Source organism: Heliangelus exortis, chromosome 1 (genome assembly GCF_036169615.1).
Source record: "Heliangelus exortis chromosome 1, bHelExo1.hap1, whole genome shotgun sequence".
NCBI classification, from domain to species: domain Eukaryota; kingdom Metazoa; phylum Chordata; class Aves; order Apodiformes; family Trochilidae; genus Heliangelus; species Heliangelus exortis.
The window spans coordinates 18,035,538-18,050,602 of NC_092422.1; the positions used below are offsets into that span (position 1 = coordinate 18,035,538).

General features: G+C 37.6%; 1 long non-coding RNA gene across 1 annotated transcript; it reads left to right on the top strand.

The window, feature by feature from the left end:
- Positions 1 to 334: 334 nt before the first annotated feature.
- LOC139792458 (uncharacterized) lies at positions 335 to 14,336 on the top strand. The gene is made up of 4 exons (XR_011724287.1): positions 335 to 713; positions 2,437 to 2,671; positions 8,119 to 8,233; positions 13,801 to 14,336. It is a non-coding gene; the product is annotated as an uncharacterized lncRNA (long non-coding RNA).
- Positions 14,337 to 15,065: the final 729 nt, after the last annotated feature.

Here is a 15,065-nt window from a genome sequence, read left to right on the forward strand (position 1 = left end):
AGGGACTGCACCTCTGGGAGGGAGGGACTCATCTTATGTTGGAGGGGTTTGTGAAGGGGACAATTTAATGAGAGGGACCCCACATTGGAGCTGGGGAAGGCTGTGAGGAGGAAGAAGCAGCAGAAACACCGTGTGTGGCACTGCCTCAACCCCCCCTTGCCCATCCCCTGTGCCCTGAGGGGGAGGCAACCCGAGCCTGGGAAGATTGAGGCGGAGGGCAGGGATCAGATTCAGATCTGGTCATGTTTTCTCTTTCTCCTGGTAGATTCAATTATTTTTTTTTTCTTCATAAGTTGAATCTGTCTGGTTTTTGGCCACTGCCGTAATTGGGGAATGAAAACCTCCCTGTCCTTGTGTTGATTAAGGAGCCTTTGGGTGGATTTTCTCCTCCCTGTCCCAGAGTTGGGCTGAGCGAGTGGAGGCCTGGCTGGTACTGGCTGGGCCTGAACTGTGACAGTAAGATGGATTAGGCCTTCAAGGAGATTCAGCTAACAAACTTTGAGCTTAGCCTGTAAGAAAGATGATTTCTGTAGCTTCGCTATGCTTTATGTTGTAATCTCCTATTGCTAACAAATTTTTTTAATGGTATAGTGTGGGAACACGTGCTAGGTTAAGGTACTAACATTGGATGAAGATAAATTATTATGACAGCCTTGTAGCACAAGCAGATCCCTGGCTTAAGGGCTCTGCAATCTACTTTATGGCTGAAGAAGGTAAGTATGCCAAAAATTAGAACAAGTCAGATAAGAACAACACTGAAAGGACACAGTTAAAAGTCTTAACTGCATGCACAACTTGAGCAAATTGCCTCCTAATAGTAAACAGAGTTTAATTTGGAAAATGTGTGCAAATTAATTTTGCTGCAATCAAAACGAAGGAAATGTCAACACCTTAACAGCACTAAATACTGATTCTTACCTCACTGTGTAAGACCTGATTTGTGTGCTCAATATAAAGCCACCATCGCCACTGTACCATCCTTCTATGATTCTATGATTCTATCTGGAGGTTCACACTGAATATTAGGAAAAATTTCTGCACCAAAAGAGTGATGTGGCATTGGAACAGGGAGGTGATGGAGTTGCTGTCTCTGGGGGGTGGCACTCTGGGAGATGATTTAGTGGTTACAGTAGACTGTACAGTTGGATTTGATGATCTGAAAGGTCCTTTCCAACCCTGATGACTCTATGATTCTATCCCTATCGTAACTCATTCAGCCTTTTTCAGTTTGTATTCTTCCACATAACTGAAGATATTCTCTACCATGACCAACTTTTAATTTCTAGATGCATTGTAAAAAATGCAAAAAAACCCCCCAAACATTTAAAGACTAAGCACAAGAATATTAAACACTGATGATTATTACAAACTGGATTCACTTGCTGGCAAACATAACTGAGGTACAGGGTGAAGAATTCATCCTTTGTATGGGAATTTATCACTAGCATAAAGCTACCTTGCTAACCATGGAATATAGAAAAAGAAGGGATGTGTCAGAGAGGACTACCTTTTTCACCTTCCTGTTTTGGGGCAACTTACCCTCTAAGCTGGAACTGCAAATCATATAAAACTGTGTCAAATTATATGAACTAGCTGTATGGTTCATTTATTGCACTTTGATACGTAATAAACATTCCACTGTACACGAATTATAGATAACGAGGCCAGAAAAGACCATGTGGGTCACCTACTTTGTCCTATTGCTCCCAACAGACTTCTGCTCATGCATCATCTCATAAATTTATAGGCACAAAAATACACGTTCACACATTCAAAAGACAGTATTAACACTAAATGGTAGTTTTGGTTTAAAAGGCAATAGTGACATTAATTCAGCTGCTTTGTTCATTAAAGAGTTTGCTTGTTCTTAAACTTACTCAAGCAAAAACTTTAGAGTACTATCGATACCGTTTATTCCTAGTGGACAAGGAGTAAAAAAGTAATAATGATATAATTTTACAAATAAAAATGGAAATATTTAGTGAAAAAATCAAAGTTCTTCATGGCATCAGCATGAAAAATGCTGTGTGGTTACCATAATTCTGCTCAGACATAGGGCATTGGTAGTACTTGTGTCCAAGCTGTAAATAGCTGACATATTAGTGCATCAAGACAATTTAAATTACTGCAGTGGGTAAGTAACCAGGAGCACTGACATTTCATATAAATTGAGTAGGTTCTCAAGAGTCCTGTAAATAAAAAAGCTATGTAGATCATGTTTATATAGTAGCTCACTTTTTATGCTGTTTCATCCAATCATATACCATGTGATTGTCCTGGTTTGGGCCAGGATAAAGGTAATTTTCTGTCCTGTAATTTTGCTTTTTTGCTAATTACAAGACAGAAAATTACCATTATCCTGGCCCAAACCAGGACAGTGATTTATGCCATCATTAATGCTTTCTTTTTAGTTAAAATAATATTTTTCTTTTAAAGATTAATTTATTTCCCTACAGCAACATGCAGTAAAAGGTCTTAGAAATACTGCAAAAAATGTTACAAAAGGTGGAAGATGTTTAGAAAAGTACAATGTGATTTTGCTATACGTATCAGTTTGAGAAACTTATGTCTCTTGAGAGAGAAGATGGCTGATTCCCATCTTCACTACTGTTGTGAAATTTGCAGATCTCATCAACAGGATGGCCACTTTCTACTACAACCAATGATGGTGGTAATCACTGCTCCTGTTTCATCCTCCTAGTGTCCTGCCCTTCTATCAAAAGTCTGGAACCTCCTTTGGGGCTGTCCTACATTCTTCAGACTAAACAGATCCTTTTCAACATCTTAGTGTTCTTACTTCCTTCCTGGTGTTAACAACTCTAGGGAATAGAGCACAAACAGCACCTTTCTGGTGATATCATAAGATGGTCTCAGAAGTTGAGACATTTGTGGGGCCCTGCCATGGTTTAGGTAAATGGCCTCATTCACACAACAGCTGAAGCTGAAAGGGAGTCGTGGAGATGACAGTGGTAACACAATGTCCTTACCTTTTTACAGTGACAACTCAAAGCAAGAGTCAGTCAGGGGAAGTTGCCCAAGATCATGGTGTCCACTTGGGTTCTGAATGTGCTTGCAGACACTTGTTTCTAGAAGGGCTACAAATACAAGATTTCTCTCTAATTGAATACAGATCAACTTTGCAGTAGAAGAACATCAGTTTAGTTGCTTCTGTAACCTCTACCATCACCAAACACAACCAACAGTTGGTAGGTTTCATATGGAGTTTTAGGATTGCCCCCCCCTTGCTTATACAAAAGCAACAACATTCTTATGCAGCTGAAGACTGTATCCTGGCTTCAGTTCTCACTGACAGCCTATGAAGGGAGAGATTGCACTTCTGCTCTATTTGTCAAGACATGAGAACACTAAGTACTGGATTTAACAGCAAATCTGGGCATTTTATTGGAATGAAGCATTTCTGTGTTGGTAATTTAATTAATGAGAGCTCTGTATTTAAACTCAAGGCGTGAGACATTTTGCCTTGCTGTCAGAGCATGGCATATGTCAAAAAAATTTAGAACCTTATTATGCTTATCTTTTAGAACATGAGCCCCATTCATGAACATGTAATTTACAGTGACTGTGTCTGAGGGCATAGCTATTCAGTTTACATAACAGTTAATTGCTGAATTATAACTAATATATATACTGCCTAGGAATGAAAGGATTAAGAGAACACCCACTAGATGGTGTTCAGTTACTGCATGGCGTGACCTGGGCTACTTACACCTCTATCTCCTATTCACTCCTGCTTTGCTTTTGAAGAAACAAATACATTAGCATAGAAGGACAAAAAGGAGTGAAGGAACCCTCTTACTAGACACCTGAAAATGTTTCAGTAAATTAAAGTTGAACGTGACTAAGTGAAACTTGGAAAACATAAGACAAATCTACATTAAAAAAAGACCACAAGATTTGGATTTACTTGCTAATATTATAAGGTTTTACTGAAGATACTTGTGTTTTTTGTAATTGGTGACATCACCCATCTGCTTCTCATCCTCCCAAATTCTCCTGGTATCATCCATTGAAAGTAAAGTGTGAATAAACACTCACCAAAGAAACATATCCATTTTGCAATTAGTTCTATTAAAAGGATGAACCGAATTAACTCATGTCTATTACAGTGGAAGCTAAGAACCTAATGTAACACCTTCTTTTTCAGCAGAACTGCAGTAATTGCAGCTAACTCCCATTAGTGATTAGTGAATCACCATAAGGGAAAAAAAAGTATAGAAGTGCTACTTTAGGGGAAGAGACATTTGGCATAGGTGCAGTACTGTAGCTCTTAAGATATTTTAGATTCCTGGAAATTACACAGATGACTAGTGATAAAGAAAATTGTTATTCAGAGATGAATTAAGCTGATCCTGTCATGTCAGAATTTCTAGAAGGAGCCTTTACCTTTATAAGGCTCAAAGGTGCAACCTTACATAAAATTTTTAGGAAGGCCATTTTAATGCAGATGACCCCAGTGATGTCATTACTTTTTCCAGTTGCTACTGTGAGAAAATAAGGACATTGTAATAACCATGTTTGGGAATTTTCCTGCAGAAGGCTCTTTCTGCTGCTTTGCACATTTTACTGATTGTGTGCAGCCCTACTTCATTATTTCTATAATTCTCCAGGTTCAGGAATTATTGCAGTCCCTAACTTTTCTTGCTGTCTTCCTTCTCCTACTTCATTGGACTTCCTTTCAGTGGGTGCCTTGCTTTCCTTCAGTTGATTGTCCACGTCATCCTCACTTTTACCTTTAAATTAGCCAGGAGTTTTCATCCTACTTCTAAAATTAGCTCATTCTGTTATTAGCACATATGGAAGCTCTGAGGAAACCAGTAACAGCCCCTGCTAAGTCTGACTTGTTTATAAATCATTAACATCTGTCACGTAGCAATTAACAGATGCTTGGGAAGTTTTCTTACAGTAGGGGCTCCAAGAGTATGTAAGTGATAAGAGAATGCTTCTGCATTTTAAGCTAAAAGAGGTTTATTATACATTAGCTATAGAAAAAAAGCTAATAAAGCAATCTAGCTTTGGCTACTTTTTAAGAGTACCAGAACAAGGAAAGTTACATAAACTATACATAAAGAAATGTCTTTATTCACAAGGTGCCGTGGTAATGGGAAGAGGAGCAGGATCACAAAAATTCAGAGAACAATTCTAAAAGATCAGAGAGAGCTGAAGTAATGAGAAATCACAGAAAAGCTTAGCAGTAGACATTAATTGTGCCTTATTGCAGTGGCCAAACCACTGGTTAATTTGCATGTCTGTGTTTGACACCATGACATGTTTGACATGATGTCTGTTAGGTCCCTACTAATATAAAAGAAAGTCTTGTGCAAAAACTAGATCACCTCCTCTGCTCTAAGGGGTGAATTTTGAAGAATTCTGATTTATTAAACACCAGAGGAAACACTGTCTTAGGTCTATTAAAACAGAAATAGTACAGAAATATTTCTTCAGTAAAGATAAAAGAGGTAAATCTAAAAGCGTAAATACATTTTACATCACAATTCCCACTAACGTCTTCCCATTCAATGGGAACTTCAACTTCAGCCTTCAGTATACTGGGCTTCTATGTCCACTGTCTCTAATTATCCCTGCATCATCTCCTTCCTGATGAGCTTCTACTAACAATAATAATTGCTCTTCCAAGAGCATCTTGGATTGAAAAAAATGAACAATTTTTCCTGTTCCTGGTCAAAGGTGTACATTGCCTGGGGACGTCAAGCCCTTAACCTCCCAAATGGACAATCTTTGCCTGATGCCTCTTTTTTTTTCCGTATTAATCCGTGATTACAGTAAATCTTTCTTCACATAAAACCACAGCAAATAATTTGCCCTGCTGTAGTACTCTCAGCCTACCAGACACACAGACCCATAAATGAGGACCAAAACACCTATGATGCTGGAAGTGGTAATGTTAAGTAAAGTAGAGACTAAATGAGTTTAAGTGTTTTGCTGTAGTGAGCATTGCTTTGTACCATTTTTCTTCTTGGCTGAAGCTGCAGTTTGACAATTCAGATGTTTCAGCAACAGCATTAATCTAAAAAGTTTCTGACTTCAACCCTTGTTCCACCCCTTAGGCATAGTGATTGCTTGTGGATTGTGCTGTGAGTCAGGGAATGAAGCTGGCTTTACAAAAAAAATCAAGTTCAGGAAAGCATGGAATATAGCTACCTACATGAAGCTATGGAATGGATGGCCTCACCCAGTCAGAGGAGATAAAAATAAGCTTGGGTTTGCTTCTAACAGGACCACTGCTGAGTGGTAAAATAATTAATGCATCGTGGGCTTAAGATTCAAAAGAAAAAAAACCCAAACTATTTTAGATAATGTGAAATGTTGGCTCAAGTACAAGAGGGTTTAAATCAACAGTGGACAGTGCCTAATTTCAGTTTGGATATCAGAAGAGTTTTCAACCAACAGAGGAGATGCTATGTTGGCATTTTCCAGTATAAACAGTGGTTGCTAATTATTTTAAATTGAACATTAGAAATCTGCAAAAGTCTGTGGTTTAGGTTTGTAAACTTTTAAAATGGGAGCTCCCTTTAAAAATATATATAACTTCTGGCACACATAGCCATGAAATGGTAAAAACAAGTGTAAAGTCATTATGTATCACCCTAATAGAGAATACAAATCCTTGAAAAATGTTACAAGCTATTTCAGAATAGCCTAGGTGAGCTGTGGTCATAAGTACAAGTGTTCTTACAATGGTACAACTAAACAGATAACCTTTTTACTCCTTACAGCAGTACTGTACAGACATGAAGAACAGGGACTGTCCTCCTGTAATGAGCATTGATTTTAGCTGCACAGGAAAGATATTGAACTGAAATGTAAATAAAATTTTAAGTAGGCTTTTTACAATTCTCAGAGTGGGTGCAAATAAAAAGCAAACAATAGATAGGTTTCATTTAGCAAAACAAGTAAAATAATTTTATATTGCCCGCTGCACTTCTAAATAGACCACACTGGTTTAAAAAACCCTCTTACTTATTCAACTGCAGAAATTGCCTTTACCACCATACACATCACCAAAAAACACTGCTCTTTTTTTTTTTTTTTTTTTTTTTTTTCTGCTAAATAGTTGCTCTCTTTTTCTTATGAGTAAGACCAGAGGAGCAGTTAAAATTTCTGAACATCAGGTTTTATATTTTCTCCCAAGAAATTGCGAGCAAAACAGAAGTGAGCTCTCACATTCTCTGTCACCAAAAAATTCACACAGAAGAAAGAATTGTTGTTAGGGTGTAGGTGACTGTTCAGAAGTTGTCAAACATAGCAAATAAATAAAGTGGAATCAAAGTCCCAGTGGAAAAGCAGATGCCCATCCATCTGAGACAAAATTACTAATTTTAATATTCTCTGTTACAAGAATCCGTGCTGACAGGCTCACAACTATTTGATCCAGTCCACACTTAGGAACAAACACACCTCAGTCTTCCCCTGGAAAAAACAAAATCAAAAAACATTTTGAGAGGAACAACAACAACAACAAAAAAGACAAAAGTCATCTGGTTTCTGGAACTGTCAGTTTCTCCAGTGGGATACATGACTGACTCAGTGCTTGTCAACACCAATGCACCAGCACAGCACAGCCCTGTAATTTCAGTAGTTTCAGAGGTATTGTTGCAACAAACATGAATTCAAGGCATGAATAGATGATCAGCACTTCAGAAAATGAGCTTTATTGCACTGAAGACTTCAAATGTCAGCTCCACTGAAAGACAACTGAAATATCTGGATAAAGTTAAACTGGCTTGGCCATATTTCATATTCAAGTTCCAATGCATGGAGCTAATTTTTAAATTTTTTATTAAGCCAGGTAGGATCACAGGTCTTAGTGAATGAAGCCCCAAGATACTGGCATTTTCTACATACTGATAAACTAACTAGAAAAACTAAGAATGGCCAATTAGGATGCATTTGGACGTAATAATGATGCTGAACTGCCTTTCATCTGGTAAGAACGAAGGTAGGATTTGTAGCAAAATGTAGTGTCTTTTGTTACTTATGGCTGAAAAATCTTTATGCTGTCAGCTGCATGAGCCTTTGCAAGGTCTGAGAAGAAAGATATAAATACATAGCTAGCAGAATGACAAAGGTGCTTGCCAGTATTACAGATGGTGGTGTGAGGACCAGAGCCCTCTGATGGACTGGAGAATGTTGGAAGATTGATTTGATTATTGAGAGTTGGCTTTTGGCTGTGTTCTCTGCAGAAATGAAGCTGGTAAATCCAAGAGAGGGCACTGCCATGTTAGCAGGTGGCCCTAACAAGAGAAATCTGTGTTTTACACATGGAAAAAAGCCTTTGAGCTCAGCATTTGCTTTCATTTCACAGCCAGTGAGAAAGGCTACTGAGTACATCTGTGTTACTACCTATTGCAGGTGCAGGGCTGAGGAGTAAAAAAGAGAGCATAATCCAGGCAGTTTCTCCCTTAGGAAATTGATGCCAGTGTTTTCCAAACAGGGAGCAGTGGAGCTTTGCAAAGGTCTCACTGGAGACCCCAAACAATTGGCAAGTGAGGACAGTTCCTCTCATCTACAAGTGCAGGCTGCACACCTTGCCTGCCATCATTTCCTAGAAGGAAAGTGATGGATACTTCGTGGTTCTACCTTAGATATATGTAAAAAACCAAACCCCATAATGCAGCATTTCTTATGAGAACATGTGAGGGTGTGTGTGTGTGTGTGTGTGTGTAATCAGTCTGTAGCAATATTACTCCAAAAAGTATAAATCATATGACTAATACAATAAAAATACAGCATTGGTCTAAGGAAAAACAGAATCATTAGCACTGAAAGAGTTACAAACAACTGAAAATGTGAGGTTAGAACCATGCTAGATTTTGGCAGGAGCCTGACCTGCACTCCTGGCACCTGCTATCATCCACTAAGGGTCTGCCAGATCCCCATCAGTTCTAAATATCTGAATGCAACCCAAGGAATTTTAAAAACAGATCATACTTCTTAGGTACAAACCAATTACCTGTCTGTGTTGAGGACATATGTTACAAGAAATTAAAATAAGCTTAAGAGTGGTAAAAATTCACTGAGTTTGTTTTTCACGCTACATCTGTTAAGACTTAGCTGTCAGTAAAGCAGGATGTTTCAGAACTGATTCAGTTCCACTGAATTTATTAAAAAACAATACTGAAGTAATCTGTCAAAAAGTATTCAGCAACATGGCAGAAAAAATCCCAGAAATATTTTCTGTGGTATGTTGACAGTATGTTATAAATGTAGTTGAAATAGTGCGTGGTGTTCCGTAAGAATAAAAAAATCTTTACAAATAGGAAAAATATTCAAAGACCAAGAAAGACTGTACCAATTCTTGAAATTTGCTCATATGTATATAAAAGAAGAAAAAAATGACTTCTGTATTACTTATTTTAAATATTGTGGTAGCATGTCACAAAACTGGAATATTTGACTAAGGCAGAAACTGTTGCAAGATTTCTGAAATTCTAAGGAAGACGATGTTTATACAACAAACAGCCTCCTGTTACTAATAACCAGATATTTCCATTACTTGTATTACAAGTATTCTGTATTCATGCAATATATTTCAATTCACTTCAAGGAATCTGTTTTCCATTCAGATGCCATTAAATAAGCAATAACTTTCACAATTTAAATAACTAAACCCTTCAAGATGTGTGTTGAGACCACTTGCCTCTTGCTTGCAAGTCTGCCGAAGCCTGAACATTTCTATTACTGGTACTATTTTCGTGCAGAATTGTTAAAAGTTGCTTTGATTCATTAAAAAGCTGCAATACATCTTCTCACTAACAATTGTTTTTCAGAAAGCTAACAGCTAGTATTGCATTTTCAAAACATAACATCTTGCCAAAATTTTTACCTAACCAGTAAGCACTACAGTCTTTTGAGAGAACTCTGACTTAGTGTCATTCTCCAGCTAGTCAGCAATGTCACTAAGGAAAAAATAAATTAATCACAACAAAGCCATGAGCTGATTATAACCTTACTGTCATTTCATGCAGACATAACCATAAAAATACAAATGTCATTAGTATAGTTTTAAGAATCAAAAATATATTTGACCTTGCAGGGAATGGTACCCATGGTTCAAGGCATGGAACTGGAATGGGGGAAAAAACTGACACCTTCTCCCTGTGCAATGCTATGCTAATATCTGCCTCTTTGTAAGGAATTTTGTTCCATGGTTCTCTTTCCTCCCAACACTGCTGGCTCAAGCCTTTCCCCTGCTCCCCCAGCTTCCTGCCTGCTGCAGCTGCAGGGGCTCCAGAGCTGGAACCCAGGTCTCACCTGACAGCTCTCTGCCCTAATTGCAGCACCTCTTGCTTCTGTTTCCCTGATTCTGAACCTAACAAGTTTTCCTGGAAAATGAGAGCAAACATAAAAATCATTCCAGTTGGCAGTGGTTAAAACAACAGAAAAGCAGCTTGGCCAAAAGGCCACATTTGATTTCTGAGAGGAGGGAGGCAGACCCATTCCCCATAAGAATCCCATCTCCAATTCCATTATGTAGTACCTTGTGATGCAAGGATTAAAAAATGCATTTGACTTTATTTTTACTCCAAAACAAAGCTTATGTTCAGACATAAATGCACAAGGTTATAAGAATTTCTGCAGTATTTCTTGTGATTAGAGATAAAGAACTATTTCCCTTCAAAATAATTTGTACATAAAACAATCCTATGAAGACCACTGGTGTTGCATCACCAGTGCAACTGCTGGTATAACTAAGTTATCAGTGTTAACATACTATATAACATATATATACACATACCACATAACATACTATTAGAATCATATCATATAATCAGCCTCTATTCTCTATTGCTGAGGAAAAAGAAGAAAAAAAAACTTCCCTTAATCTATTTACTAACAAGTGGCTGAGGTACATCATATTATGCCAAACTATCTAATATTACCCAGAACACACATTTTAATGTTGTATTTGGACACTTAAGGAAAAATAAAAAGGCCAATATTTTAAAGGCTTTCTTAGGGTTGTAGTAGAATTTCCTAATGCTGTTTGGGTGATGAAGGACAACTGAAAATGAAAAGATGGGCTGGCTACAGAAACAGACATTTTTTGATAACTGCTTATCTTTGCTTGTGTGTACAGATCCCTCAATAGGAACATTATTTTTCTTCACTCACAATGGTACCTTATTTAAGAAATGAGGAAACAATGACGCCTAAGAAGCTCTGGCAAGAAATAGCTGATTTGGTTTCATTTTCTAACATCTCAGAAGAGATTCATATAATGACCTTAAGCCTCCATATTGCTTCTTCATTTTTGCATTGTTGCCTTCCATCTAGCACAGGGCAAGGGCTCAACTCTGTCCTGCATACCTCAGGAGTTCTCAACTGCATTTGGAGGATTTGTGCAACAACAGTGTACCAGTGGTAAAAGGTATTAAATGCAGACAGAGACAAAACAATCTCTTTGTTAACCCACTAGAAATTCAGGAGGACTAAATTCAATTTCCAGCTGTGCCAATAGCTCCCCGTGTAAGTTTCAACCCCCACTACCTATTTAGGGCTTCACCATTTACACAAGCTTGAACCTTAGTCTTCAACTCTGAATCCTAGGTTTTAGATCTGAAACTCATGTGTGACTCATATCAATCTGATTAGTTATTGCATATGAAATTCAGGACAAAATGAAGACACTGAACTACAGGCGTATGAACTCCCAATAGAGAGAGAAACTCAAGATCCATAAACAAGAAGATTGACTTAGCTCGTTCTGATCTATTTGGCTGGTCCCTCTTGGCTCTTCAAACCCCACTGACTGCATCAGCACTGATCTCTGCTATGGACAACAGAGAACTCAGTCTCCTAGCCTTTTCTCATGAACACATTTATTTAACTTCATTTTACTCATTAGCCAGAAATAATTTCTAACCTGGCACTGCAACCTTTCTTTGGATTCTTTCACAGTCATGACCCTGCTGGTGCTGTGGCAGGGCGAAGCCACACATCTTATCAAAGCTGCAAACACACCACAACCTTGTGCAAACTACATCTCCACAGAAAACTTAACCAACTGAAACCTCTCCTAGCAAACTTTAAACACATTAATATTCACTGACAGGTAGGATTCTACTGTGGAAATGCTACCTCTGGTACACTGGTACTATATGAAAGAGGAAGGTATTTCTGGAATAGAATAATCTTTTCCAGAAAAATTAACATAAACACATTCCAGATTTAATGTGCTGTAAAAGCTTGATTTTCTAAAAATTTGCTTCTCTAGTCCTTTTGAAAATTTAATATAGATTTCCTTATATGTTTTACAACAGCACACCCGGGATGGTATTTCCATGGAGAAGCTCTAACACAACATTGGCTGTATAACCTGGAATATGAGCCTAAGTATGCACAACTGTTTAAAACACAAGCTTAACACAAAGCTGGAAGGGTCTTTAGAAAATAATCCTGCATTGCAATGAAAATTCAATGTAAGTCAGCTGAGCTTTATCCTTCTTGATGCTACAATTTCTGATGCAACACATAAAGTTCATATGATTTTTATGAGCTACTGCGAGAGGCTGAGAGGTTTTTACATCATGTTAAGGACAGAAACAAAGACCAGTTTTCCACTACACTACCATTGCATCAGATATTACAGTTTACAGGAGCATCCCACAGAAGAATTTGGTGGCTTTGCAACAGTCTGCCACACATCCCGGTGGTAACATTGTTTTAACACAAGAGGACATGGACTGTTGCCAAAAATCTCAACAGCACAGTCAGCACACACTGCATTACTTGGGGTAGTTGTGTTTCCTATCAATGCAAATGCTGTGCCACACTACTACATCTCATTTACTCTTTGCCACTGTTTATAAAAAAGTGGCTGCTCCCTTCCACAAAATCACTAACAGTAAAAAATTAGGCAAATAGTTACAATGGTAGTTCAGTGTGAAACACGACAGCTAAAAGCAAGCACATTTTTTTTGGATGATGCCTTTCTTCCTTTACAGAGCTCTTTGCTTTGTCAATATGCAAAACAAGTCTGTCAGGAAACTGCATTTGTTATCAACTCGTTCTCCTTAGATGGCAAGACTGTAAATATTTTTCTTCATTATCACTTTGACAGTAAATAACTTTGCAGGTGATTTATCAATAAGAATGCCAAGATTTCACAATTTTTGGCCTACCTTAAAGAAAATGAGTAATAGAGAAACCCATGCACCAGGAAACAAATGAGCAGAACTAGTGAACTATGGTCTATCAAGTGGGGTTCAAGATCACTTGGGCTGGATGACAGTTGATATATTTGCACTACAGTTCATCTGTTTTCTTATCTGGGAAAGTGTTCTGTAATAAATAAAAATTTATTGCATGTTTTGCAACCTTGTCAAAGGGCACACCTAAGATTTTTGCTTCAGTAATAAATTCCAACCAACTGTGTACAGGAATTCATCTGACAATCTGGACATAGATAAAATATTTTGGCATTTTCTAATGTCAGCACTTTCAATCTAGCACCAACAACCCAACTGGTTTACAGAACACCACATAAACTTTCTCCTAAATTTAATTATACTTAAAAACCAACAGTAATTCTCCAATGACAATCACCAGTGAGGAAAAACCTCAAGGCTGTAGGAAAAGGAACCCTATTCCTGACCTATAACTGCCTCCCCCTCACCTTTTCTGCCTGCTTTTTGCCCCCTTGGGAGTGTTTATCTTTGATCAGGATCACAGTATGTTGACATCAACCTCAGCAAGACTTCTTGGTGTATACAGTTAAAATTGGTTTTGAGACTGGTCACATGTTCCTGCCTATTACAGGTAAAAAGGAGCAGAAACAAATTCAGAACAGCCTACAGAGAGAGCTGAGCCTTCCATATTATGAACAGCAACCAGTTCTCCAGCTCCATTCATTTCTAAGCAAGAATTTATGAAGATGAATGGTTATTGCATGGGTGTGTCAAATTTTTCTGAGGATTGGTTTCTTTAAGTGATTAATCAATAATAGAGAATAACCAAATCATTACAGCTTTAAGTCCAGCATTGTAAGACTCACTATTTATATGCAGTATCACATCTTAAATTGCATTTCTGTATGCCATTAAGTGAAGAACTTCCTGGGATTAGTGGTGGTGTGCCTGTCCTCTTTTCTAAAATCACTCTTCATGGTGAAAGGGAATGAATTTTATAATAGAAGTGGAAACTTTCAAAAAAATAATTGATGCTTTGCTAAGAAGTTCACCTTCTTCATCTACTCTGAATAAACTTGGAAAGATGCTTGCAATAGGTCCATTTATTTTCCTCATGGGAAACTCTTCAAAATGCAGTGTACAAGGAGCTGGGTTTAAAATACTTAAAATACCCCTTTAATACTTAATTAATACACCATATTTCTCTGACAACAAATGCTATGTCTGTTTGCAGTTATAAGAAAACCTGAAGTCCCAAGCAGTATGGTTTGGAGAGAATTGCTTACCATCATGTTTATGCTACTAGCCAGGAAACCCACAACAGTGACAGTTAAGAGAATGTTTTGGAGTACTAGGTTCATGTATTAACATTTTTCTATGAATTGCCTGTGATGATATTGTTGTAAGCCTGACTGCAGTCTGAAATGCTAAATATGCATTAGTGCTAAGATTATTTTTGTTCATGTTTTTTTCTTGTCACGAGTTTTTCTGTTCTGTTTAAGGCTGTTTCCTACTCATATTAGCAAAGTAAATGAAATTAACCTGGCTGCATTACAAATAAATCTTACTCACATACCACTTCATTAAAAATCTGTGTGTACTATTATAGATGGAGTAACCAATTAATTTGTATGAACTGCTAAGACTTAAAAACACTTATTTCTCTAACCTTGCTTTCACAGACAACTGAAACCCACACCTTCAAAATTTCAGTATTCACTGTCTTTCAGTGTTTCAGGCTGGAAAATTCAAATGAAAATCCCTTCAAAGTTTTTATCTTAATGACCTAAGTCTTGAAGTGGAAACAACTCTTTCTGTTAACCATGTATTTAAAAACCACCATTTTGAGAGTCACCATGACTCTGAAGGTCATAAAGTCCTTCTAAGGATTTATAT